Below are 26,559 nucleotides of genomic sequence, written 5' to 3'. Positions count from 1 at the left end.
ACAGTTCCCACATGGCAGTCCTGGTCCAAGACACCTATACCAGTCTCTAGGAGGCAGAGCCATTCTCTAGGACAGTATGAGCTGAGGGTGAGAACTAACTGCCTGACCTGACATTGGAACATTCTTGTGTGGTATTATGCTAGGTGTTTTGTGTACAAATGGTTTTAGTCTTTGTAAGCATAGATACTGCCCATTTTGGGCCTTAGGGTCTCAAAGCATCCTTGGTGTCTTATTTAGGGTCATATAATAGAGAGTAGACCCACTCCAGTGTTCTCACCTGGAGAATCCCAGGGACGGGGGAGCCTGGTGGGCTGCCGTCTATGGGGTCGCACATAGTCGGACACGACTGAAGCGACTTAGCAGCAGCAGCAGCAGTAGAGAGTAGGGGGCTTCCCAGGTGGTGCAGTGGTAAAAAAATAATCCACCTTCCAATGCAGGAGACATGGGTTCAATCCCTGGATTGGGAATATCCCCTGGAGAAGGAAATGGAAACCCACTCCAGTATTCTTGCCTGGGAAATCCCATGAATAGAGGAACCTGGTGGACTACAGTCCATGGGTCTCAAAGAATCAGACACGACTGAGCATGCACTCATACAGTAGAGAGTAAATACACAGATAACTCATAATGATCACCTCCAACTCTCATCCTCAGGGGGAGGTGTGTTAGTGGATATTTTCAAACTCTCTGAAGGGAAGACGGTTACCTGTGATGCTTTCACCAAATGATGCTGAATCTGTGGGAAAGACTTCTCTCTCTCTGTGCTTTTGACTTTCTCAACCTCTGTTCTATTGTTCAACTTCCCCCCCTTAGCCCGGCCTCACTGAGGCCATGATCAGACCTCCCTCTGTGGTTCCAGAAGGTTGAGAATGGCAGGAACAGGAGAAGCAGGGTCCCTTCCTCTCCCCTTCCACTGCTACCCAGTTCCACCCAGGAATTAGGACTGACTCTGATCAGCAGCCAAACTTGACCGATACCCCAGAGAATGCTGCTGGGTCTACAGTGCGTGAGCACAGTGACAACATTTTCACACGAGAAGCTGAGTGATCCTAAAACACCCTGGTCTCAGATAGGCTTGCTCATGTTACAGAGAGACAAGTTGAGACCTGAAGAAATTCTAGGACCTTGGGGTCCTAGGAGATGGGCTTCCCCAGTTCAGAACTTGTCCAAGTTTAGGATCCACCCAAAGCTTACCTTAACATACCCCCTCAGCTCTCTCCCCAGAAGTTTTCTCTTGGCAGAGTGCAGGCGCAAGTGAAACATGAGCCTGGACTACGCTTTAACCCTCCTGATCCAAGGACTGAGTGCCACTCCTCCATGGTCACTGATTCCAGCTTCTTAGGGTCCTTGGGGCCCCAGGACCAGCCTTCCTCTTGCCTCAAGCCTGAAACAGCTCGTTCTTCTTCTTTCTCACCTCCAAAGTGAAGACACTCAGTTGTGTCCGACTCTTAGTGACCCCCTGGACTGCGGCCTACCAGGCTCCTCTGTCCATGGGATTTTCCAGGCAAGAGTACTGGAGTGGGTTGCCATTGCCTTCTCAGTCTCACCTCCAAATTAGCAAATAAACTCCTGTCCCATCTCAGCTGTGTCCCCTGAGCAAAATAAAGTCTTCCTCCTGTGCTTTGTTTTCATCATTAACATTAAAAACCACCTATTACCCCACCACCACCACCCCCCACCCATAAACCTTAAAGGAGGGAAAAAGAGTAACAGAAACTTTTATTAAATTACACTTTTTAAACTAGTAGAGCTTTCTCATTGTGGTGTAGTTTTCACCCTGAAGTCGTCCTCACAGCCCCCACCCGCCTCCACACACAACACGTTCACCAGTGAGTTTTTTCACGTCTAGGACACTGAGGGAAGGAGAGAAAACTGAAAAAGGGGCAGGACACAAGGTAAACACAGCTAAATCAGATCGCAGCTGGGTCTAGGGGTTATCTGGCTCCACTTTGAAAGATGGGGAAACCAAGGCTCCTGTCCAGCTCTGCACGACTCCAGCCCACCGTTTGCCTCTGACAGTTGTAGCCTCAGCTAGGTGGGTGAGGGTAGGCTGGAAGGAGGACTGAGAGAGACCAAGGAAATGTTCTCGCCTTCTGAAAACTGTAAGGGTCAAGGCAGAAACTACCTCTTTCAGGAATCCCTCTGGTTAACTCAACCTGGAGAACGAACAGTCCCATCATCCAATGAGCTACTGGGCTGCAGTCCTACAATGGCCAATCACAACTGGAAAAAGGTGGGTGCTTAACAAGGAAGAAGTTCTTGTGTAGTCCAATTGATTAGCATATTCTAATTAACTACCACACACACACAACTGTACAGTTCACTCTCCACTCTTCCCGTATAACTCCTGCTCACCTCCTAGCTGGTCCTCCTGTCCCCAGCTCCCTCTCCTCCCCAATCCAGTTCATCCCTCTTTACTCCCAAAGGGTTATCTTTTTTTAAAGGCCAAAGTGATCATGTCACCTCTCTGGGTAATTTCCATCAGTGCTTCTCTTTGGCTCTTAGGAAAATGTTCAAGCTCCTTAACTTGGATCCTCTGCAGCCCCACATTTCCCCCTCTCACCCCGCCCTGCAGAACTAACTGCAGTTCTCCCAAAGGACCACACTGTGTCACCCCTGTGCCTTCTGCAAGTCCCACTTATGTTACCTTGCTAAGTTGTGGCAATTTGTTACAATATATGTGCTTTGCATGTTTGCATGCTAAGTCACTTCGGTCGTGTTTGCCTTTTTTCAACCCTGTGGACCGTAGCCTGCTAAGCTCCTCTGTCCATAGGTTTCTCCACGCAAGGACACTGGAATGGGTTGCCATGCCCTCTAGGGGATCTTCCTGACCCAGGGATCAAACCCATGTCTCCTGCATTGGCAGATGTGTCCTTTACCAATAGTGCCACCTGGCACTGATACAGAGACAGTAGGAAACTAATAGAGATTATTATTTGAACAGAGTTGGTGAAGAGAAGGGCACATTTGTGTGTGTACTGGTGTAAAGGGAGGTAGATAAATGTTCATGCCTTTATGAGTGGTCAAAGTGAGACTCAAGAAATTTAAAGTAGAACCAACAGATGTGTATGTCAGCCACTATCAACTGCTTGGGCTATAAAGCAGCCACGCACCTATAACCAATTGTTTATAGGCTCCTTTGACAATGAAGACAATTTGTTCCCCTACGGCTGGGGATGACCTGCGTGCATGCCCTCTCTCAGCACTTTATAAGAAGATACAACACCTTGGAGCCTTATTAATACAAACATCAGCAACAGTACTTTATTCTCAGGAATGGAAAAAGGAGGGTTAATGTGGAAAGAAGGAAAAGGACTTGAAGGGGAAAGTCAAATGAAAAAGCAGGATGGATAGGTATCACCTCGGGTTGGCCCGGCCTGAAATGCCAGGTACCGGCTGTTGGCTTGATGCACTTGGAACCTCAGCAGCTTTTGTGCCTCATCCTTTGAGATTCTGCTGTGTGCCATAGTGAGGGTGGAGGCTGTGGTCCAACTCTGGGCATTAGACCTCTCCTCAAACAACCCTGAATATTCATTGGAAGGACTGATGCTGAAGCTCCAATACTTTGGCCACCTGTGGAAAAGACCCTGATGCTGGAAAAGATAGAAGGCAGGAGGAGAAGAGGACAACAGAGGATGAGATGGTTGGATGGCATCACCAGTTCAATGGACATGACTTTGAGCAAGCTCTGGGAGATGGTGAAGGACAGGAAAGCCTGGTATGCTGCAGTCCATGGGGTCACAAAGAGTTGAACACAGCTGAGCGACTGAACAACAACAATGCAGATTATGGAGCCAGCAACAGCCAGTGACCACCTCACCGATACACTCCGCTTCCCAGTGGCTACGCTGCTGCTAGCCTGTCAGCTGCCTGAAGGCCTGCTCCACAGTGCCCCAGACAGCCCAGATCACCTGTTGAAACGCAGCTCCTCAGGGGTGACAGGTTGGTGGTACTGAGCTGTACACCACTGAAACAGAGGGTATGTTCCATCACCCACTGGGACAAGCCCTGTGACACCCCTCTATTTCTTTCTGGACAGCGGGTAAGAGAGTGCCTGCATCTCCCCTATGGCAAAGCTGACTTGCTTCCAACACATGTGAATTATGGCTGGATCCAGGGCAACTGACAAACACTTGGCTAAAATAAAGGTCGAGACCAGCAGGACATGAAAGGCACTGACAGCTGTTAAGATAGTTTTCTACGTATGCCTCCAGTAGTCCTAACTCACACTGGGATCTTTCCACGACCTCCTGTAGGTCAGGCTGCCTTTTCTGGAGGTCCTGAAAGATAGCACAGATGGCATCTCCAATGTCTCGAAAGGCATGCCCAGCTCTAGATCAACACTCAAGGTCAGAGGCACCAGGGAGGCCAGCCAATATGGTCTAACAGCTGCTTTCTGAGGCACAGAGAGAAGCAGTTTCAAGTGGGTGGCCTCCCTTTGAAGATGCAGACCAGCTTTTTGCAGATATAATAAAATGTCTCCTGAGACATCCGGAAGGCTTGCCTCCATCTGTGGGGGCTTAGTCTACACACTCAGAGGATCTGCCAAATACGAAGCAGCGTGGGGAGCACCCTGGTCCTGGGGGCTCGTCTTCCAAGGTCGGGGGGACAAAGTGTCTCTATAAGCATAGTGTGAATGACCACAGATGGAGGATGGCTTGGTTCAATTGGACCTGCATGGCCTGGGCCAGGGCAGCCACTGCTCAGCCTCCCCACTCCCAGCCACAGCATAGCAGCCATGCAGCGCTTCCCCAGCTGGATCCACAGAGCATGCCTGGCGCTTCCCCAGCTGGATCCACAGAGCATGCCTGGCGGCTTGTGGGCACCACTGAGCTGAGCTGGCCAGAGTGATGTGTGGGTGTGTATGCTTTTCCTCATGATGGTCAGTGAAATGTTTCTCCCCCAGGTAGGTGTGGGCACCCACCGGGAAGCTCAAGGTTGAGTTAGCTGATGAATATCAGCCCTGCCATTATGAACCAGTTAAGGGTGTGAATGTCATTATATCTGTGTAAACCACACATCAGCATCCTCTGCCCATTTTCTTACAGACTCAGCAGTACAGTAGCCAGGACAAAATGGTGGTGATTTAGTCACGAAGTCCTGTCTGACTCTTGTGATAGAATGGCCCAGCACAAATAAGACTAGGTTCTTAGTGGAGATTTGAGATTGTCTTCTTTTCTTCACAGATGACTTCTGCTAAAGGACTTTTAATTTCTCCAGGCCTTCTGACTCTCTTCTCCAAACTAACATATTAGTGAAATTCAGTGGAAAGTCCCCTCCCATGCGCTAAAATCAAAGAGTGCCTTGAAAAACCAAACTACTTCACAGATTTTACTTGTCCTGATCATGCAGTTCCCCCACAAAGAAACACATGAAGAGATAGTATTTTGGGGGGACAAAAAAGACAAGATCATTTTCAATCTCAGATTTCTGGCTTTTAGTTAAAATTTTAACTCTGGATTTTGACTTTATTATTATGAAGGAGGATCTGCTTCACAGGAGATCCTGTGAAGTTAAGTTATTCCTTAACATTTTCAGGATGAAAACCACAAGGAAGAATATACTTTAACATGAGAGTTCTGGCATTGCCAACTCATGTGGAAAACCCTATGAACTGCCTAGAGCTTGAACTAAGAAGCTGCAGAGGACTTCTGCTCACGCCACTGCAGTGCCTTTCCTGATGCTTTTCCTCCTAATGAAAATCCACTTCAATAATATTATGTGTCCTTTAGGTTACTCCTTCTCTAAGAGCTAGCGTTCATCCTAGACAGAATTAGAAGTCAGAGATAATGCATTTGTATCCTAGCTCTATTGGCTGTGTGACCTTAGAAAAGTTACCACCCCTCTGTTTTTCAAGTGTTTCTTGTAGAACAAATAGGTTAACTCACCTAACCCTAAAGTCCCTTGATGCACTAACATCCTTATGCGTGTGTGCTCAGTCACTTCAGTTGTGTCCAACTCTTTGCAACCCTATGGACTATAGCCCACCAGGCTCCTCTGTCCATGGAATTCTCCAGGTAAAAATACTGGAGTGGGTTGCCATTTCCTACTCCAGGGAATCTTCTAGACCCAGGGATAGAAATGGCATCTTCTGCATTGCAGGGGGATTCTTTACCCACTGAGCCATCTGGGAAGCCCACTAACATCCTCAGGTTATTTTAAAAGACCAGATCCCACAGAATGTCAGCTGAGAAGATGGCTGAAACGCTCTATCTCAGGGTTTGTCTCCAAGGTAGTTTAATAAATATAATGGGGTAAACATGAAGTCAACAGTTCATTCCACAAATACTTATTGAGCCTTACTATGTTCTAGGGATTGTAATAGGCACAGAGCATAAAGTGAAATAACCATCATAGATACAGAAATCAACCAAATTTCATGTTGGTTATTGGACCAGCATCTTGGAGTAGGAATATACAGTGGTCATCCTCTTCTAAAGTTGTTTATAACTGGAAGGTCTGCTTGTTATTGATGGCTGATTTTTGACTTGGACAGGACTGAATATTCTGACACTTAAGCCTTTAAAGATTAAGCTTATTCCTTTTATGAAGTAATTAAACATATTTCCTAAAACCCTATCTGGGGTAGAGTTTATTAGTCACTGTCACAATCTTGGGGCTGACTGCAGTTTCATTGCAATAGCATATTCCCTGCCCACCTGTCTGGGAAATTATCTCACTAAACTTTTATCATCTTTCACTTGGAAATAGCAATGTAGCCAACCCCCACTGAACTAGAGGAAATGTAAGTTTCTCTTCTGCTTTCTTGACCTTATGATTTCCTTTGATGTAAGACCTATTCGTGACCTGTCTTCAGCAATAACTCCTCCTAAGATCTTCACAAGTCTGGGCTTCCTCCTTAGTTACTACTAACTCATTACCATCTTAGGGCTTCTCGCAAATCATTTAAAGTTCCTCCGAGCAGTCCTAAACTGATCTCACTGGGCCGAATGCAGAGAGATGGATGGAGATGAAGAGGAGTCTCCTGCTGATTTTTCTCCCATCCCATCGCTACATAAGAAACAACTGCTTCTGCTGCTAATAAGCCGCTTTCTATTAATTCGTTGGTGAAAAGGGAGGAAAATTAAGGTTTCTACCTGGCCCCGCCCCACAGCTGGGGAAAAAAAAAATGCATGAGGAAGGTTTAAGAACTTTATGTTCCCATTCAGGTTCAAAGCTTCTCTCACAGAAGCTGGCCCCCAGGTCCCCTTTACTAATTGCTCAAATCGCTCCGTTCTTACAAGTTTCTCTCCCTCCAAGCCGCCCCCCAACCCGCGCCACCCGCAGTCTCTGAAGGAAAAGGTGTTCTGTTAAACATGAAAACCTGCGCTAGGTCTTTGAAATGCAGAAGCCACCGACGAAGACCGAAAGCCTCGCTTTCCCGCCTTCCTGGTTCACTTCGAGAGGGGCTTCTGTTCCCCGAACTTGAACTTCAGGCTCCAAGCAGAGGCAGGTGAGAACCGCCGTCCCCGCCCCTTCCATAGCCCCCTCTTCCCCAGAGCATTGGAAGCCCGTGCTCCACGAACTGTGCACTCGCAGCCCGCACCCACCTTGCAGTCCCGACCGCCCACCGCCCCGCCCCCTCTCGCCCCGCCCTCGTCTCCGCCCCGCCCCTCGCTTCTCCTGCCCCCAACGTTGTCTCCGACCTCCTCTTAGACTCGCTGCTCTCCCTCTTTACCTTCTTCCTTTCCTCCTCCTAGCTTCCTCCAGACAGAACTTAGTCACTTTTTTAAAGTACCTTTTTAAAAAAAAATTCCAGTTTATGGGAAAGTTTCAAAAAGGGTCAGAGGAATCCCCTTCCGTCATTTATCTGAAGTCGCCCGTCGTCTTCTTTTGCCGCATTTACCCTGCGTCAGTAGGAGGGGTCCTCTCTCCCTCCCCAGCCACCCGGGGGTCTCTCTGCCACCCACTGAGGGCCTGCAGTTCCAGGGACGGGAAGCCGACTGTGATGTTAAAGAGTTAAAGAACTGCAAAACCTTCCTCATGAAGGAACGGGTGACCTTGAGTACCTTCTCAGACCTCGGGGCGGAGTGGGGAGAAGGAATCCCTGGGCCGCTGATCTGGCTGCTATTCACTCTTGAAGTGAGGGAGTTTATTGGGCTTATTCCAGTCAGATTCTTGGCTGAAAGCAAAGGAAAGTAGGTCCTCAGAGACAGACCCAGGGCGAGGGTGTCCCCGTCCAGGGCCGTCTGAGTTGGATTCTGCAGTTTGGGAACTTGGCGCTCACCAACGGAAAGCTAGAATGAAAAAGAGAAAAGGGAAAGAAGAAAGAAAAAAGTACTCCAGTGAAAGAACAAACAGAACCCCAAACAAAACAAAACCTACACGTTCTGGCTTCCCACTTCCTCTGTTTGCAGTAAAGGTTTTCCTGAGCAACTACAAAACAAAATACAGAAGTGATAATTCTTGGTGCAAGACGTTGGCTGCTAAGGAACCTAGAGAAATTTACACTTAAGTTCCACCCTTGACAGTGAAATTGCTCAGGCTTTGTCAGCGTGCTTCTAGTTCTGTTGCAGCTACAACCAGATGTGTAGCTTCCAGAGTCCAGTGTAGGCGACTGGGGGGCTGTTTGCACCTGAAACACTGAGCATTCTGAGGCCAGGCTCTTGGTCTAGTGGGCTCAACCTGAAACTGCACACTTCAGACGGAACTCAAACCCACAGTCTTCTAACTGAAACCACACAGTCTGTCTTAGGACTTAGTGAAGCTCAGGTTCTTTTTGTCTGGGCCAGAAGCAATTCAGCAAAGTGATAGGTAAGAAGTAGATTTATTAATAGCCTTTGTAAAGAGGTTGCAGGAAAATGGGGCTCTAGAGGATGGTCATGTCCCAGGTCTCAGGAGAGTTATGGAATAGGCTAGCAAGTGAGGGTCTTTAGCTTTGGGTAGGAAGGAATTCAAGAGCGGAGCCATAGAAAAGTGAAAGCATAGATACACAGTCCATAGGCAGAATGAGGTCTGTCTCAGAAAGTGAGAATGGTCCCCAAATATGAGGTAGTTAGTTTTTATGAGCTGGATAATTTCACAGGCTAAAGAGTGGGAGGATTATTCCAACTATCTTGGGGTAAAGAGGTGGAGATGTCTAGAAATTGAGCCACCACCCAGTTGGGACCTTTTATGGTCAGCCTCAGAACTGTCGTGGCACCTGTGGGCGTGTCAGTTAGCATATGCTGATAATTACAATGAGTGTATACTGAAGCTCAAAGTCTACTAAAAGTCAAATCTTGCTGCCATCTTGGGCCTAAACAGTCTATTTGGTTCTAACCAGTTTATGTCATATCCTCAATGGCTGTGTTGTGCCCTGCCCCCTTCCCTCCTGTGTCAGACCTGTCTGTGGTCTTATGTTCTTTTAATTTTAAAAAGTTAATTGCTAATACTAAAATATTAGGAGACTTGTTATAAAATCTGGATTTCCAGTTTTGGGGAAAAAAAGATTCATTCTTTCCATCAACCCTGGACCTTTATTTCCTCACATTTTAGCAGAAGACAGTTATTAGATACATTACATTGCTGTCTTTACCACGCCAGATGCACATGTTGCTTCCTGTCCAGTCCCTGTGGGAATTTGAGTGTGGGCCCCTGCCCTAGCTCTCTGCCCCCTGGGAGCACTCCTCCCTAGAAGGCTGACCCTCATCTTCTGTACTTAGCCTACTCTCATACCTCCCAGGGACTCTTTGGAGCCTTGCCCTGCCTCTCCCAAGTCTTGAGAAAATATTTTAGGAAGTCAAGTTGAAGCCATCAATTGATATAAAACCAAAGGAAACTGAAGAGAAAAGGAAATGAATATGGTCATAGATGACAAACAAATTTTACTTCATCAACATAAATAAAAAGGAGTTGATGAAAGACTATTAGAAGACCTATGATAGGATATGTTATTATTAACATTGGTATCCTGTGCTTCATTCTTTCCCTCTTCTAGTCCCATGACTTAATTGTTTGTTGAAAATAATAACAGTTCTCTTTATTGAATATTTACCATACACAAAAGATGAACTCCCTAGGTCGGTAGGTGCCCAAGAGAATGCACTGGTCATAGCACCCTCTTCCAACAATGTGAGAGATGACTACGCTACGCATAGACATCATAGATGGTCAATACCCAAATCAGATTGATTATATTCTTTACAGCCAAAGATGGAGAAGCTCTCTACAGTCAGCAAAAACTACACTGAGAGCTGACTGTGGCTCAGATCATGATCTCTTTATTACAAAATTCAGACTTAAATTGAAGAAAGTGGGAAAAACCACTAGACCATTCAGGTATGACCTAAATCAAATCCCTTATGATGATACAGTGGAAGTGACAAATAGTTTTAAGGGATTAGATCTGATAGACAGAGTGCCTGAAGAACTGTGGATGGAAGTCTGTAACATTGTACAGAAGGCCATGATCAAAACCATCCCCAAGAAAAAGCAATGCAAAAGGGCAAAATGGTTGTCTGAGGAGCCTTACAAATAGCTATGAAAAGAAGAGAGGTGAAAAGCAAAGGAGAAAAGGAAAGATATACCCAGGTAAATTCAGAGTTCCAAAGAATAGCAAGGATAAGAAAGTGTTCCTAAGTGATCAATGCAAAGAAATAGAGGAAGAGAGTAGAATGGAAAGACTAGAGATTTCTTCAAGAAAATTAGAGATGCCAGGGTAACATTTCATGCAAAAATGGGCACAATAAAGGACAGGGACGGTATGGACCTAACGGAAGTAAAAGATACTAAGAAGAGGTGGCAAGAATATACAGAAGAACTATGCAAAAAAGATTTTCATGACCCAGATAACCATGATGGTGTGATCACTCACCTAGAGCCAGACAAAGTCAAGTGGACTTTAGGAAGCATCACTACGAACCAAGCTAGTGGAAGTGATAGAATTCCAGCTGAGCTATTTCAAATCCTAAAAGACAATGCTGTGAAAGTGCTGCACTCAATATGCCAGCAAATTTGGAAAACTTTGCAGTGGCCACAAGACTGGAAAAGGTCAGTTTTTATTCTAATCCCAAAGAAAGGCAATGCCAAAGAATGTTCAAACTACTGCACAATTTCACTCATCTCACACGCTAGCAAAGTAATGCTCATGCTCAAAACTGTCCAAGCTAGGCTTCTCAGTATGTGAACTGAGAACTTCCAGATGTTCAAGCTAGATTTAGAAAAGGCAGAGGAAGCAGATATCAAATTGCCAAGATCCATTGGATCATAGAAAAAGCAAGAGAATTCCAGGAAAACATCTGCTTCATTGACTATGCTAAAGCCTTTGACTGTGTGAATCACAACGAACTGTGGAAAATTCTTCAAGAGATGGGAATACCAGACCATTTTACCTGCCTCCGGAGAAATCTGTATGCAGGTCAAGAAGCAGTCAGAACTGGACATGTAACAACAGACTGGTTCCAAATCAGGAACCTAACCTCACTGTTCCTTGTGTATGGTTCAGTTCAGTTCAGTCACTCAGTCGTGTCCAACTCTTTGTGACCCCATATACTACAGCACACCAGGCTTCCCTATCCATCACCAACTCCCAGAACTTGCTCAAACTTGTGTCCATCCAGTCAGTGATGCCATCAAGCCATCTCATCCTCTATTGTCCCCTTTTCCTCCTGCCTTCAATCTTTCCTAGCATCAGGGTCTTTTCCAATGAGTCAGTTCTTTGCATCAGGTGGCCAAAGTATTGGAGCTTCAACTTCAGCATCAGTCCTTCCAATGACTATTCAGGACTGATTTCCTTTAGGATTGACTGGTTTGATCTCCTTGCAGTCCAGGGGACTCTCAAGAGTCTTTTCCAACACCATAGTTCAAAAGCATCAATTATTCAGTGCTCAGCTTGCTTTATGGTCCAACTCTCACATCCATACATGACTACTGGAAAAACCATAGCTTTGACTAGACAGACCTTTGTTTGCAAAGTAATGTCTCTGCTTTTTAATATGCTTTCTAGGTTGGGCATAGCTTTTCTTCCAAGGAGCAAGAGTCTTTTAATTTCATGGCCGCAGTCACCATCTGCAGTGATTTTGGAGCCCAGGAAAATAAAGTCTCTCACTGTTTCCATTGTTTCCCTATCTATTTGCCATGAATTGATGGGACCGGATGCCATGACCTTAGTTTTCTTAATGTTGAGTTTTAAGCCAACTCTTTCCCTCTCCTCTTTCATTTTCATCAAGAGGCTCTTTAGTTCTTCTTTGCTTTCTTTAGTTCCTCTTTGACACCACCATAAGGGTGGTGTCATCTGCATATTATTGATATTTCTCCTGGCAATCTTGATTGCAGCTTGTGCTTCATCCAGCCTCACATTTCGCATGATGTCCTTGATATATAAGTTAAAACAGCAGGGTGACAATATACAGCCTTGACATACTCCTTTCCTGATTTGAAACTAGTCTGTTGTTCCCTGTCCAGTTCTGACTATTGCTTCTTGACCTGCATACAGATTTCTCGGGAGGCAGGTAATGGTCTGGTAGACTGCGATGGTAGATGAGCAATATTGCATAAGGTGATGAAATTGTATAGAATTTAATACACACATACAGATGAGTACAAGTAAAACTGGGGAAATCAGAATAAGATCAGCAGGTTGTATCATTTGATTGTAAAATAGTACTGTAGTTTTGTAAACTATAACCACTGGGATAAACTGGATAGTGTACAGAAGAGCTCTCTGTTTTATTTCTTACAATGGCATGTAAATCTACAATTATCTCAATTATTTTAAGTAAACAACAAAAAATTATATTTTTCCTGAAAACAAGGAAATTTTAAATTCTTTATTAATTTGAAAAAAATTCCAACTTGCTTTGAATCCATAAATGTTCATTATAATAAGCAAAAGACATTGTCTAAATAAAAAACATACAAGTCTTTTACTCTATTAAAAAAAACCCCACTGAGAGTCATCTGGAATAATGTCTTCTCAGGGAATACATGCTAGCACCTACTAATGATTTCCTTCCCCTTTTTGATGTTCACGAAATGACCTTCAAGAACTTTGCCCAGGACTGGCTCCTACCATTGGAAGAATCAACTTTCTTCCCCCTTTCCCAAATTGGAACAGTGTGTGCCCATCGACAGTCCTCTGGCACCCGTCCCTGGCTCCATAGTCCCTGGAAGCCTGCCAATGACCTTCTCATATACAAATTCTACTGGTATCCCAGCTGGAGTAGGTCCAGGCTTGGAGACATAGCTCATTTAAAGGCAAGTATGCCTTCTCTAATAGTATCACACACAGTTTGTGCTTTGGTATCTTCCTACTGATATTTGTATGATGTGTATCCAACATCATGAAAGTTAGAGCAGGTAAGGTGTTCTGAGGTGGAAGCCAGGAGGTCCTGAAAGCAAATCCACATCCCATGATTTTCTAGAAATATGATCTTGGGCTAATTGATCCAATTCTCTGAGCTTCAGTTTGCCCATCTGCAAAATAGAACCAATAGGACCAGTAGTAGCTACCATTATTGTTAGGTGGTAAGATAATAGTGAAAAATAAATGAGATGGTATTTGTAAGAGTGCTGAGCACAAATCGATAGTAACAACAAAACAGATGAGATGAATATATCTGCTTCCTCATCAATGTGTGAATACATGTGAATGCATGGGACTTCAGAACTGGAAGGTCCTGGAGAAGTTGTCCAGTCCTCCCTCCCACTTAATGAGACCAGTGTTCATGAAACAGCAGATTTCAGCATTAAACTCCATCACCCATTATCATCACAACTTCTGTACCTGAGCAACATACCTGTACCTGCTATGCTCTGTCAAAACTTGGAAAAGCCCTCTTCTTTGGTCCAGGTACTTTAAACCTCTAGCTCATTAATTCTTACTACAATTCTGTAATGAATGCCCACTTATCTTCATTTTACAGCTGTGAAAAATGAGGCTTAGAGACGTTAAGTAACTTGTCCAAGGTCACACAGTTAGTAAATGGGATTCAGCCCAATTCTGTCTGAATCTGAAGTCCTTGCTCTTTTCTACACTATTTCACTACTTTAAAAAATGTGTTTATTTTTTTCAAGTCTCGTCCCCCTTTTCTGCATAACTTTTGCTATGGACTGAATGATGCCGTCCCAAAATTTGTATGTTGAAGCTTTAACCTCCAGTATGATAGTATTTGAGGATGGGCCTTCAGGAAGTATTTAGGATTAGATGAAGTCATGAGAGTGGGGCCCTCACAGTAGGATTAGTGCCCTTATAAGAAGACTTCCCTGGTGGTCCAGCGGCTAAGATTCCAAACTCCCAATGCAGGGAGCCTGGGTCAGGGAATTAGATCCCGCATACTGCAACTAAAGATTCTGGATGCCACAAAAAAGATCAGAAATGCCACAACCAAGACTCAATTCAGCCAAATAAATAAAATAAATATTTTTTAAAAATCATTATAAGAAAAAGAAAAAGGAAAGACACAAAAGAGCCCTCCCCACCTCCCTCATCCTTGCCCCCATCCCATGCACACAAGGTTCTGTGAGCACTCAGCAAGATGGTGGTCACCTACAAGTCAAAAGTCAAGAAAGGAGGCCTGCCTCAGAATGAAGCCTACCTTTGCTAACACCTTGATCCTGGAGTTCCTCGTCTTTAGAATGTGAGAAATAAATGTCTGTTGATTAAGTCTCAGTCTGTTAAGTCTCAGTCTGTGTATTTTGTTCTGACACTGTCCAAACAAACTCAGACACTTGCTGCATTCTTACCTTCCTTTTCCAAACCTGACCTCATTCAAGGGCTTGCAGTTCAGCCTGTCCATCTCTCAGCTCCCAGCCTCCTGCCCTTCCCATTGTCCACTGAAGTTGGGTTATGACAATAGATTTCTTTGAAAGAAAATAGAAGAACGATGAAAAGTGGCCTAATTTCATTTTTAAATGTGCAGTAATTTTTGTGGTAATTATTTGCAAGAAAGATAATTGGACTACCTACTTAATATTTTGGGGCCTCCCTCATGGTTCAGATGGTAAAGAATCTGCCTGCAATGCGGGAGACCTGGGTTCGATCTCTGGGTTGGGAAGACCCCGTGGAGAAGGAAATGGCAATCCACTCTAGTATTCTTGCCTGGAGAATTTCATGGACAGAAGAAGAGCCTGGTGGGCTACAATCCATGGGGGTCCCAAAAAGTCACACATGACTGAGCGACTACTAACACTTTCACTACTTAACACTTTAATACTCTATTTAGGGTTAGTAATGTTTAATTAACACTCCTCACATTTTACATGAAAAATGATCAATGAAAAGTATGTACCAGTCAGGATTCTCTGCAGTAAGCAACAGAAGTCAATTCTGACTAAGTTAAGCACAAACAGGATTTTTTTTTTCTTTTTAATATTGGGAAGGTCATAGAATTTTCCGGAGTATAAAAACCACATTGTGGAACAGACATCCATGATGATGTTTAGATTCATGTTGATACCTAGTGAAAATATACTGGTTAAGCCAGGATGCAATTTGGTGACCCAAGCATGATCTTGAAGGATAAAGACACCCTTGGCTATAAAAATGGGAAAGCGTGGCCTTGAGGTTTAAATTAAGTTTACATGATAGATGACAACCACTATTTCTAATTTAACTCAAGTACAAACACATGTACCATCTCATAAATCTTACAAAATTGAATCTACAGGGCACTGTAAATAATGCATATATCCTATCAGTTGTATTGCAAATACAGACTAACAAGCCCAATGTTAAATAGCCACCTAATTTATTTGTGCATATTTAAGGCTCAAAGTTGCCCCCCAAACTCTCACAATCATTTTGAAGCCACTTTTAAAAATTTGAGAGGGGTTAAATTTAATGGATTAAATCCATTAAAATGGGTTATTGGCGGTCATTCAGACTCAGGGCAAGCAGCCAGTCCTGACATTCTGACTGTGAGGGTTGCAATACAAAACAGCTCATTATTTCTTCCTCCCACCAGAACAGAAAGCACCTTTGTCCGCTCTGCAGATGGTTGCTGTAAGTCACCAAGATGCCTTCACTTCTGCTGGCTGCAGGTTAGAGAGATAGGGTGAGAAATAATAATAGATGGTCTTTGGACACCTTTGTCTGGGACACCCTTGGGGTCTAACTTGACATTTTCTCAGGCCATCTTCGAGGACTATCAATACGACCTGAAAGTGTGGTTTCACTGTTATTTGCTGCAGTGAAAGAGGAAATGCCCCACCAACGTTCCCTGTTGCACCATCTTGCTACTTGTAAGATAAGAGAGAAAAACAATGGTAACACAAACTCCCAGCTCTTATTGAGCAGACACTATGTGCCTGGGATTGGGCCAAGCACTTAGATGCTTTCTATCCTTTTATCCTCATGAGAATTCTGTGCAGAGGGCTCTGCTACATCTCTGTTTTACAAATGAGGAACCTGAAGATCTGAAAGGCTGTGCAACTTCTTCAAGGACAAACACATAGAGAAAGAGAGAGCCTGGAATTAGAATCCAGTCTGTGATGGAGCCACCATGCCTTGCTTTGCTCCTTTCTTGTGGGACCCCGGCTTTTCTTTCCTTCTTAGCATTTTTACTAACAAGGACTGCAGTCTCTCAATGCCCTCCAATTCTTTTCACACCTCTCTCTCTTACCTGTTAGTCCCATGGCAATGCCCTTGGAGTGTAACTATTAGCATTGCTCGCTGGGAAGTCTCTGTGTTCTTACTGGAACATCACAGAACACAGTTGGCCTTTGAACAACATGAGTTTGAACCCATGTGTGCATCCATATATACATGGATTTTTTTTCTCATTAGTAAATGCTACAGGCCTACACAATCCGACGTTGATTGAATCCATGAATGTAGAGAATCAGCTATAAATTATATGCAGATTTTTGACTGCAGGAGAGTAAGGTACCCACACTGTTCAAGGATCAACTGGAATGAAATTATTAAAACCAAATGACCACTATCTTAGGGGCCTCTATTTATCTCCCACCCTTTCAGATCATGGTATCTTGGCCTCTTTTCCGAGTTTTCAGCCTCAAATTTCTTTGATTAATATTTAAAAGTACAAGATATTTTAGAACACTAGAACTCTAAAATATATAACTCAAAACAAGAGAAGAAAGTCATCAAGTATATTTTGATGGCTGTGGTTATTATACTGTCTTGTAGTGTGTGTGTGCTCAGTCACTCAGTCATGTCCAGCTCTTTGCAACCCATGGACTGTAGACTGCCAGGCTCCTCTATCCGTGGAATTTTTCAGCAAGAGTACTGGAGTGGATTGCCATTTCCTACTCCAGGGGATCTTTCCCACCCAGAAATCGAACCTGTGTCTCTTGGCAGGTGGATTCTTTACCACTGTGTCACGTGGGAAGCCCTATTGTAGTAGTTACTCTTTTTGGCCACATTGCTCAGCTTGTGGGATCTTAGTTCCCTGACCAGGGATTGGACCCAGGACTGCTGCAGTGAAAGTGCTGAGTCCTAACCACTGGACTGCCAGGGAATTACCTGTAGTTATAATCTTTTAAGTGGTGGTCTCCATTGTTAAGTTATGATCTTCCTTGAGGGCTGGAACTGTTTTATTCCTTTTTATATTTCTAGCACTTAGCTTAGTGCTTCAATAATGTTTGTTGAAAAATTAAAGAAAAATTAATAATTTAATCCTAAATAGACTAAAATAACTATCATTTGCAAAATGTCTGTTAATGTCAACTGGCATTAATGTCAATTTGTCAAACAGCCCTATTTGTCTTAAATTTTTGAGACCATGAAACATAAAATAATGTTTTTAGGTGACAGCTCCTTCTCATCTTGGCCTGGTTCTCTGTTTTGCCAACAAAATTTCCACTTCAGATGCCCACCAACCCCTCTATCACCAAACACCATCTGCTTAAATTGATATTACTGTGTTGGCCAGTCCCAGTGCCCTGAACAATGTAGACAATGGAGGATTCTACCTTCAGGTGGAGGGCAGAATAAGGTGGATACTTCTGGGTGTTACTTTTTTTTTTTTTTGCCTGCCCTGTGGGGCATGTAGGATCTTAGTTCCCTGACCAAGGACTGAACCCACGCCCCCTGCATTGGGAGCATGGAATCTTAACCACTGAACCACCAGGCAAGTCCCCTGAATATTGCATGATATAGCATTTTGTAGAGCAAAACAAGGAACTGAAATACTTCTGAATATTTCCTATTTTTGTTTTCTGTCATTTCCAACCTTCTTTTCAAAAAAAGCTGGGGGTGGGGGAGAATCAAAATAGGGCCTGGCCTACTTTGGGGTCTCTCCATTTTATTGGTGGTCTAAAACATTCTCAACATAACACAAGTCGTAACTGACTCAGAACTCAAAGCAGCATCCACTGACTCCAAGTCCAGTGCACTTTGCAATAGATTAGGACTTTGCTTCTACTCGAATTTTACTCATCAGAAACCCATTCACTAATTTGGTGACAGAAGTGAGAGTGTGCCTTCCAATTTAGAAAAATGTCAATAATCCCAGGAACATTAATACACAAGAGGAAATTCAAATAACAATAAATTTAACCTCAGTTATGATTTTCCAAAAAGATACCAAGAACAAAGTAATATGATAATGAGGCACTGTTTTACATTTATGATACTACCAACAAAGTCTATACTGATCAATTTGAATGATGGGAGGATTATGCTGAAATCCTCCTTGATGCAGCAAGCTAGATTGCTATCATTTTGGAGAAAGCAGTTTGCTAACAGATACCACAGGCCTCCAAGATATGGTTCACACCCTCCCACTGGATCACTTGAGTACATAGGATTTAAATCAATTGAAGAAGATAACCATCTGAAGGAAGATACTGATTTTATGGAAGATGTACTATATAATATAAATAAATCTAAGTGCCTAGCAATACAAGATGGCTTTAAAAAATTATGCTACAGAGACTTCCCTGGAAGTCCAGTGGTTAAGACTCCACACTTTCAACAGTGCATTCAGTCCAAGGTCCCAGCAAACAGATCCAGGGTCACCCCTTGCTCCAGCTTCCAACCACCCTCCAACCTTTTTCCGGGTAGCAACGTTCAGAATCAGCCACTCAGCTGTCCGTGATCACCGGGTCCAGCCAACACCATTTTTTTTTAAGCTAAACTTCTTATTACCAATCAACCATGGGCTCCCAGATTTGTCAGAATTATTTCACTGAGATGCAGGCCACCATCTCTATGCATCTGCTGGCCTCCTACACCTACCCATCTCTGGGCTTCTCTTTCAACCTCAACGATGTGGCTCTGGAGGGTAGGGGCCACTTTTTCCTCGAATTGGCCGAGGGGGAGCATGATCGCCTCTTGAAAATGCAAAACCAGCATGGCAGCAGGGCCCTCTTCCTGAACATGCAGAAACCATCTCAAGATGAGTGGAGTAAAACCCAGGATGCTATGGAAGCCGCCCTTCTCCTGGAGAGAAACCTGTACCAGGCCCTTTTGGATCTACGTGGCCTGGGTTCTGCCTGAAAAGACCCCCACTTCCATGACTTCCTGGAGAACCACTTCCTAGATGAGGAGGTGAAATTCATCAAGAAGATGGGTGACCACCCGACCAACCCTGAAAGCTGGCTAGTCCCCAGGCTGAGCTGGGCGAATATCTCTTCAAAAGGCTCACCCTCAAGCACAACTCGGAGCCTCTGGAGGCCAGTGGGCTTTGAGGAGCCCCACTAATGTCAGGGCTTCTGCCTGAAGCCCCTCTCTGCAGCCACTAGGCAAATTTTTAACACCCTGGAGCCTTCTCCCAAGCCTTGGACCAAATGGAAACAATAAAGCTTTTAATAGCAAAAAAAAAAAATTCTGCACTTCCCCTGCAGAGGGTACAAGTTTGATCCCTGGACAGGGCAGTAAGATCCCACATGCCGTGTGACGTGGCCCAAAAAAAAAAAAAAAAATTATGCTACAGAAAATGAAGGGAATGTTATACTGACATTAAAATTGTAATTAGGAATAATCTGTAATAGTATGTGAAAAGAGTGCTTTATGACATAATGTTTAGTTAAAAATAAGAAACACAAAAGTACATATACTCAAAGATAACAAACAATAACAAATATATATATATATATATATATATATATGAAAAAGAGAGAGAGGGAAATTTGAATGTAAGAGGTTTTTTTACCTCTTGATCTCTTGGGATCAGCACCTGAGGGGGAGTTGGACTGAGGCGGAGTGGAATTCCAGGAGGAACTTTCCTGGAAGTTGCAGTGGCTTTGGGGGAGGCAGCTCTTTTCAGGTTGGTGGGCATCTTTCCTCAAGGGAAACGTCTAAGAGAAAGGTTAATGGGAAAAACTAGAGTCTCCACTGCTGCAGCTGGTCTTGAGACCCACTCAGAAGTCATTTGTCTCCATCTTCTATCAATACTGTCCACGTTGGTGTCCCCGCCCCCTTAGCGAGCACTTTTGCTGGTCTAGGTGGCTTTCCTAAGCAGGATGACCAGGACTCTTAGGCCTTAGGAGTTTGAGCTCCTGGTCACTTTGCCCTTCTCAGGCTAAGGCTGCTGCAAGGGAGTACCAAGTAGATTATCTGTGGTCAAATACAATCTCCCATCCCCGCCCCCGCCAATGTATTGGGTTGGCCAAAAAGTTCATTTGGGTTTTTCCGCAGTTACGGGAAACAGGCCTACCTCAGGATGATTCTTTACCTGTTTGAGCAGGTGACTTCTTTCCAAGTTTGCTCATTTCTTGGTATGAGGAAGCTGAAGGGACTGGGCATTCGACAAAACTTGAATAGGATTTGTGCTGTGCACCCTGGTGGAACATCCTCTTCCTGGGAGCCAAGATCTGTAAGCCCTCAGAGCCCAGAGTTTCAGGAACAGGAGAAAAGAATTCTCCCAGTGACTCTGGGTGTGTGGGAAGGCAGGGCCTTGGTTCTTAGACACATGTATTCTGTCAGGGACACCACACCATAGAATGATGGTGGATTTAGGGAATATACTCCAAGGTACCTACACCTCCCAGCCAGCCTCTCAGTTCTATGACAACTGTTACATTGTTCTGTGTGGTGCAGTTCAGAATAGGGCTATGACCCCAGGGTCAGGTACCCACTACCACACTTTGTTTGCTACAAAGTATGTCCCTTACTCAAATGTGATCTTTTGCAGGATCTCCTTTTAGTAGATCAAACACTTTGTAAGCCCTTGAAAAATGGTGCTGAGGCCTGTAAAAAATTATTGTGTGTATGCTTAGTCACTGTCATGTCCGACTCTTTGTGACCCCATGTACTGCAGCACACCAGGCTCCTCTGTCCATGGGGATTCTCCAAGCAAGAATACTGGAGTGGGTTGCCATGACTTCTCCAGGGGATCTTCCTAACCCAGAGATCGAACCCAGATCTCCTGCATTGCAGGCAGATTCTTTACCAACTGAGCCACCAGTGAAGCCCCCCAAATTGTTAAAGAACCTCAGTGGAGTTGGGAGACCAGAAGGGGGAGCTCTCATGCCCTGCTACAATAGCAGAGCCCAACAGGAAGAAGGGAGAAGGCAATGGCATCCCACTCCAGTACTCTTGCCTGGAAAATCCCATGGATGGAGGAGCCCAGTAGGCTGCATTCCATGGAGTTGCTAAGAGTCAGACACAACTGAGCGACTTCACTTTCACTTTTCACTTTCATGCATTGGAGAAGGAAATGGCAACCCACTCCAGTGTTCTTGCCTGGAGAATCCCAGGGACGGGGGAGCCTGGTGGGCTGCCGTCTATGGGGTCGCACAGAGTCGGACACGACTGAAGTGACTTAGCAGTAGCAGCAACAGGAAGAACACAGAGGCCTTTTCCCCAGTAAGGACTCAGCCAATGAAAAGCCTCAGACTCTTCTTTAAAGAAAAAAAATTACAGTCCTCCTGACTTCCTTTCCCCCTCTATAGAAGGGGTCTACTTCCCTTGCTGTTTTGGGACTTGCATGTGGCTTGCCAAACAGACCCCAAACTGCAATTCTCTGCTGATCTGAATCAACACATCTTTGCTAGAGAAATACCTAGCAGTCTATTTGTTTCAGGGCAGCAGATACTACAAATAGGAAAGACAAACTCAGAGCTGGAATGTATGCATTAAAAATTTTTTTTCTATTTACACTGAAGTATAGTTGATTTATAATGTATTAATTTCTACTGTACAGCAAAGTGATTCAGTTATACATATATATATATATTCTTTTTTATATTATTTTCAATTATGGTTTATCACAGGATATTGAATACAGTTCCCTGTGCTACACAGTAGGATGTTGTTGTTTATCCATTCTATATATAATAGCTTATACCTGCTAACCCCAACCTCCAAATCCATCCCATGGACTATTTATTGATTCCAACCAAGATGAATTGTTGCCCCTTCCAGAGTAGGAGTTTAGTGAAGCTAATCTGGGTCTTCTTCAAGAGGTGGTGCTGTACCAGGGACATAGTGCTGGTCTTTGGTAGCAGCTGCAGCTAGAGCAGGCTTGCTGAGTGGGAGCTGGGCTTGTTGAGCCCATACCTGCCTTCCATCCCTCCAACTGTGGCTTCTTTGTTGTGCCAACAGCTGAGGCACAACAAAGAGGCTGGCTGATATCAACTGACTGAGTCATTTTGTCTCCTTAATGTGAGATATCTTCTGTGGTTTAGTTAAGAGTTCTGGGAGTGAAAACTGACTCAGATACAGAAACTGCATGAGGGAGGGATCATGAGTTTGTACTGGGGAAGCTGCCCTTAGCCTCTTGATCATTCATCCTTGATTATTTTGGTTGGATAGATTGAACAGAATACTTTTGTTGTTACCCATTTATCTTGCCCATAAGAATGATCTGTTCTATTAACCGTCTCCACAGCTTTCTGTGTGGGCAAAGGTCCATATAGTCAAAGCTATGGTTTTTCCAGTAGCCATGTGTGGATATGAGAGTTGGACCATAAAGAAGGCTGAATGCCGAAGAATTGATGCTTCTGAACTGTGATGATGGAGAAGACTCTTGAGAGTTCGTTGGACAGCAAGGAGATCAAACAAGTCAATCCTAAAGGAAATCAACCCTGAGTATCCATTGGAAGGACTGATGCTGAAGCTGAAGCTCCATACTCTGGCCACCTGATGGCCTCACTGGAAAAGACCCTGATGCTGGAAAGTCTGAAGGCAGGAGGAGAAGGGGATAACAGAGGATGAGATGGTTGGATAACATCACTGACTCAATGGACATGAGTTTGGGCAAACTCTGGGAGAAGGTGAAAGACCAAGAAGCCTGGTGTGCTGCAGTCCATGGAGGTAGCCAAGAGTCAGATGTGACTGAGGGCCTGAACAACAACAGCTTTCTGTAGGTCAGGCCCTTCTTGCTGCCTCTCCAGCTTTGCCTCACTGCAACAGCTGAATGTACTTTATTTCTCATGGTTAAGGCACTCTCATGACCTCTTATATTTCAGGCTATTATCATTCCCATCAAGGAGCTCAGTTCTATAATGACATCTCTCACCATGAGCTTTGGACCATAAAGGAGAGTCCCCAGTGCGTTTCTCAGTGAATTTTATATCCTTCTTACCATATCCTGCCTTGCTACTTTGGTAAATGTCCTCTTGGCCCTCACATGGTAAACCTGGTTCAATTTCCCGCCTCATCTAATAAATCCACTCAAGTATACCCACTTCTGGAGAAGGCAATGGCACTCCAGTACTCTTGCCTGGAAAATCCCATGGATGGAGGAGCCTGGTAGGCTGCAGTCCATGGGGTCACTAAGAGTCGGACACGACTGAGCGACTTCACTTTCACTTTTCACTTTCATGCATTGGAGAAGGAAAAGGCAACCCACTCCAGTGTTCTTGCCTGGAGAATCCCAGGGATGGGGGAGCCTGGTGGGCCGCCATCTATGGGGTCGCACAGAGTCAAACACGACTGAAGCGACTTAGCAGCAGCATACCCCCTTCTATGAGACATTTGGTTCCTTTTTCCACTGCCTAAAAAAGAAGTCCAGCATTTATTGCTCATTGATTGTGGGCATCACTTTTCTAAGTGCCAAGGAAACATCTGAGTGGTATGTTCTGGGGGGTTCTAACAGTCCTATCGGCTGGGGAGTTCCCTGATGGCCCAGTGGTTAGGACTCTGTACTTTCACTGCCGAGGACCAGGTTCAATCCCTAGTTGGGGAACTAAGTTCCCACCGACTGTGCAGGGCATCCAAGGGTAAAAAAGAAAGAAAGAATGTTCCCATATTAAATAACAACTTTATATTCTGCTTCCCATTGACCTCCCTTTGATCTGCTGGTACAAATCAGCCAGGATCCACAGCTCCTTCAAGGAACAGACTCTTTTCTCCTTAGCAGACCCAACTGTATCCCTGATGGTACTTGTTTTGACTTACTGGGTTATGTTATTGGCTATAATGGGTTATGATGGGTCTAGTGTCAGTAAGGCAAAAGTGGCAGAACCTGTTGGGGACACATGTTGTCCTGCAAGGCAGAGACCTCCAGAATGAGGACTTTCATTGCACTACAAAGATCCACATCCCTTGTTTCCAGGCCTCAGGCTGTCCCAGTTGTAGCTTGAATTTAGGTGTAGCAGACTTGCCAAGGGGAATTCAACTTTTTCTGGAGCCTATTACTTTTATGCTTAAATCTTGAACCTGAGTTTCAGCTTCATCTACCCTCCAGCTATGGGATATGCACCCGTTCCACTGTACTCTGCCAAGGAGGCCCTCTGACTTTTCTGTTTAGCCTTTAATTACTCATTCATTACCCTCAGCCTTTGCTTGTCTTTCTCCTGAACTTCCATTGCCCCCAGGAACAGCCGTTTGATACCATTACCCTTATAATTATTAACTTGCTCCTGCTTCTCAAATACTGGTTCCATCACCTCAGCCAAAGCATGCCCTTCCAAAGGCATGCCCTCCCAGAAAACATCACCACTCCTAATACTGCTGCATGCCTGGCTTTATCCACGCTCCACCAGCCACCCACCATGGGCTCCTTATTTCTAGCCAGCTGGTGGGTGACCCAGCTTTAGCATCTGCTTTCTTGCACCCACTCTTATCACCACAAGCCAAGTTTCCCTGGGAGGCAGACTCTGCAGTGGAGATCAGCATGCTGGAGGCTTATTGGAGGATGCCCTTGGAGCAACATCTGTAGGGGTGTGAAGAGGCAGGATTGAACAGAGAAGAAAGTCTGACTGTGAGGCTGTCACTGTAGAGGCCTCTGCAGATTCCGTGAGGGTCCTGACAGAGCTGTCCTCAAATCCAAGACATTGGCCCAGCTTTGGATATGGGCTGTCCCTCGGAAGACGACATCTGTTTGGATGAAGCTGCTCACTTCAGCAGAGGGTGATTGGAGGGAGGGGGGACTTCAGTGGGATCTGCCAGTCACCCACCCTCCCTCTCCAAGCAGCTGGAGGAGGAGGCATAACACCACAATGTCCACCGCCACATTTTTGAAGTTGCTATAATTGTCTTTTAGTTTTTAAAGAAAAAATCAAGTCATTAAAAAAAAAATACTCAAGAGAAAAATGATGACATCCTTTTGTCCAGAGACTCCATGGTTTGTCCTGAGGAAGTTTCCCCCACCTGAAGAATGGTCCAGACCTCCCACAAAATAAATAGAAACTCAGGAGTGGCTTGGTCAGTGAAACTTCGATAGGGGGTTAGTTAGCCTGGCATGACTCACCTGTCCCCAACCTACCCAACCCAGACCCAAAACGGGTGTGTTGGGTGTGGATGCCAGTCTGCTCCATAGCCAGACAAGCAGGCAAACCCGTGTGACCCGAACAAAAACATGGAGGCCTGAGAAGTTCTGCTTGCAGAAGCAGAAGTGGCACCCACACTAAAAAAGAAACACAAATCTGATGCCCTAGACCTTGAAAACTGATTTATGTCTTTCCTGAAGTCTGGTGAAAACATGCAAGGACGTGTTACCACACTTCCTTAAAAAATTATAGTTCCTAAAAGTCCTATTTCAACAGCTCTCTCCACCAAAAAAAAATATTAATTCATAATCAACCTAAGAAAGGGAAACATTTATTTGAGCCAATTTGAGGATTACAACTAGGAGACAGTCTCTCAGAGAATTCTGAGAACCATTCCAAAGAGGTAAGGGGAGGCCAGTCTAGGTGTGATTTTGGAGAAGGGGGTGTGTGCAATCAAGCATATACCTTGGTAGAGTTACTGCCGTTTTCAAGGAATGATAGTGACAGTCGCTCAGTCACGTCTGACTTTTTTCGACCCCATGGACTGTAGCCCGACAGGATCCTCTGTCCATGGGATTTCCCAGGCAACTGGCGTGGGTTGCCATTCCCTTCTCCAGGGGATCTTCCTCACCCAGAGATCAAACCTGGGTCTCCTGCATCGCAGGCATATTCTTTTCTGTCTGAGCCAACAGGGAAGCCCATTTGAGGAATAAGTATCTTAGTTAATGGTTTTAGTGCTTCTCTAAGTCAGGGAAGAGCAGGAAACTGGATTCATAAAATTTTTTCCCTGAAAATATCTAACAACCTGAGAGCCGGTTCTCAGTTTTCCTGTAGCACAAAATACCTCATCCTGAATCCCTTTTGGGGTGTACCTCTTAATTTCAGTGTTTGGGAGGCATTTCATGACCATTTTGTCTACTCATTAGGGATGCTCACTTCCAGGTGGTCAGGTGAGGATTTGGTTGATGGACCACTCAATGTGCTATTACTGACTAGGCTCTGCTAACAGTAGCCAAAACC

General features: G+C 44.6%; 1 protein-coding gene across 8 annotated transcripts in view; it reads left to right on the top strand.

Moving 5' to 3' along the window:
- Window positions 1-26,559, top strand: part of PAQR8 (progestin and adipoQ receptor family member 8) — a 115,400-nt gene that overhangs the window by 13,473 nt on the left and 75,368 nt on the right. For 2 of the 8 annotated variants that reach the window (XR_011462357.1, XR_011462353.1), the window contains exon 3: window positions 7,261-7,453. The exons of 5 other annotated variants lie outside the window; for them this stretch is intronic. The gene's annotated coding sequence lies outside the window, so the exon portion shown is untranslated. Of the gene's footprint in view, window positions 1-2,134; window positions 2,234-7,260; window positions 7,454-26,559 lie in introns of all 8 variants that reach the window. One more of the 8 variants, XR_011462355.1, reaches the window with a different exon arrangement.

Source organism: Bos mutus, chromosome 23, assembly GCF_027580195.1.
Source record: "Bos mutus isolate GX-2022 chromosome 23, NWIPB_WYAK_1.1, whole genome shotgun sequence".
NCBI lineage: Eukaryota > Metazoa > Chordata > Mammalia > Artiodactyla > Bovidae > Bos > Bos mutus.
Note: the sequence above shows the minus strand (reverse complement) of the source record. Positions and strands in the feature narration are given on the sequence as shown.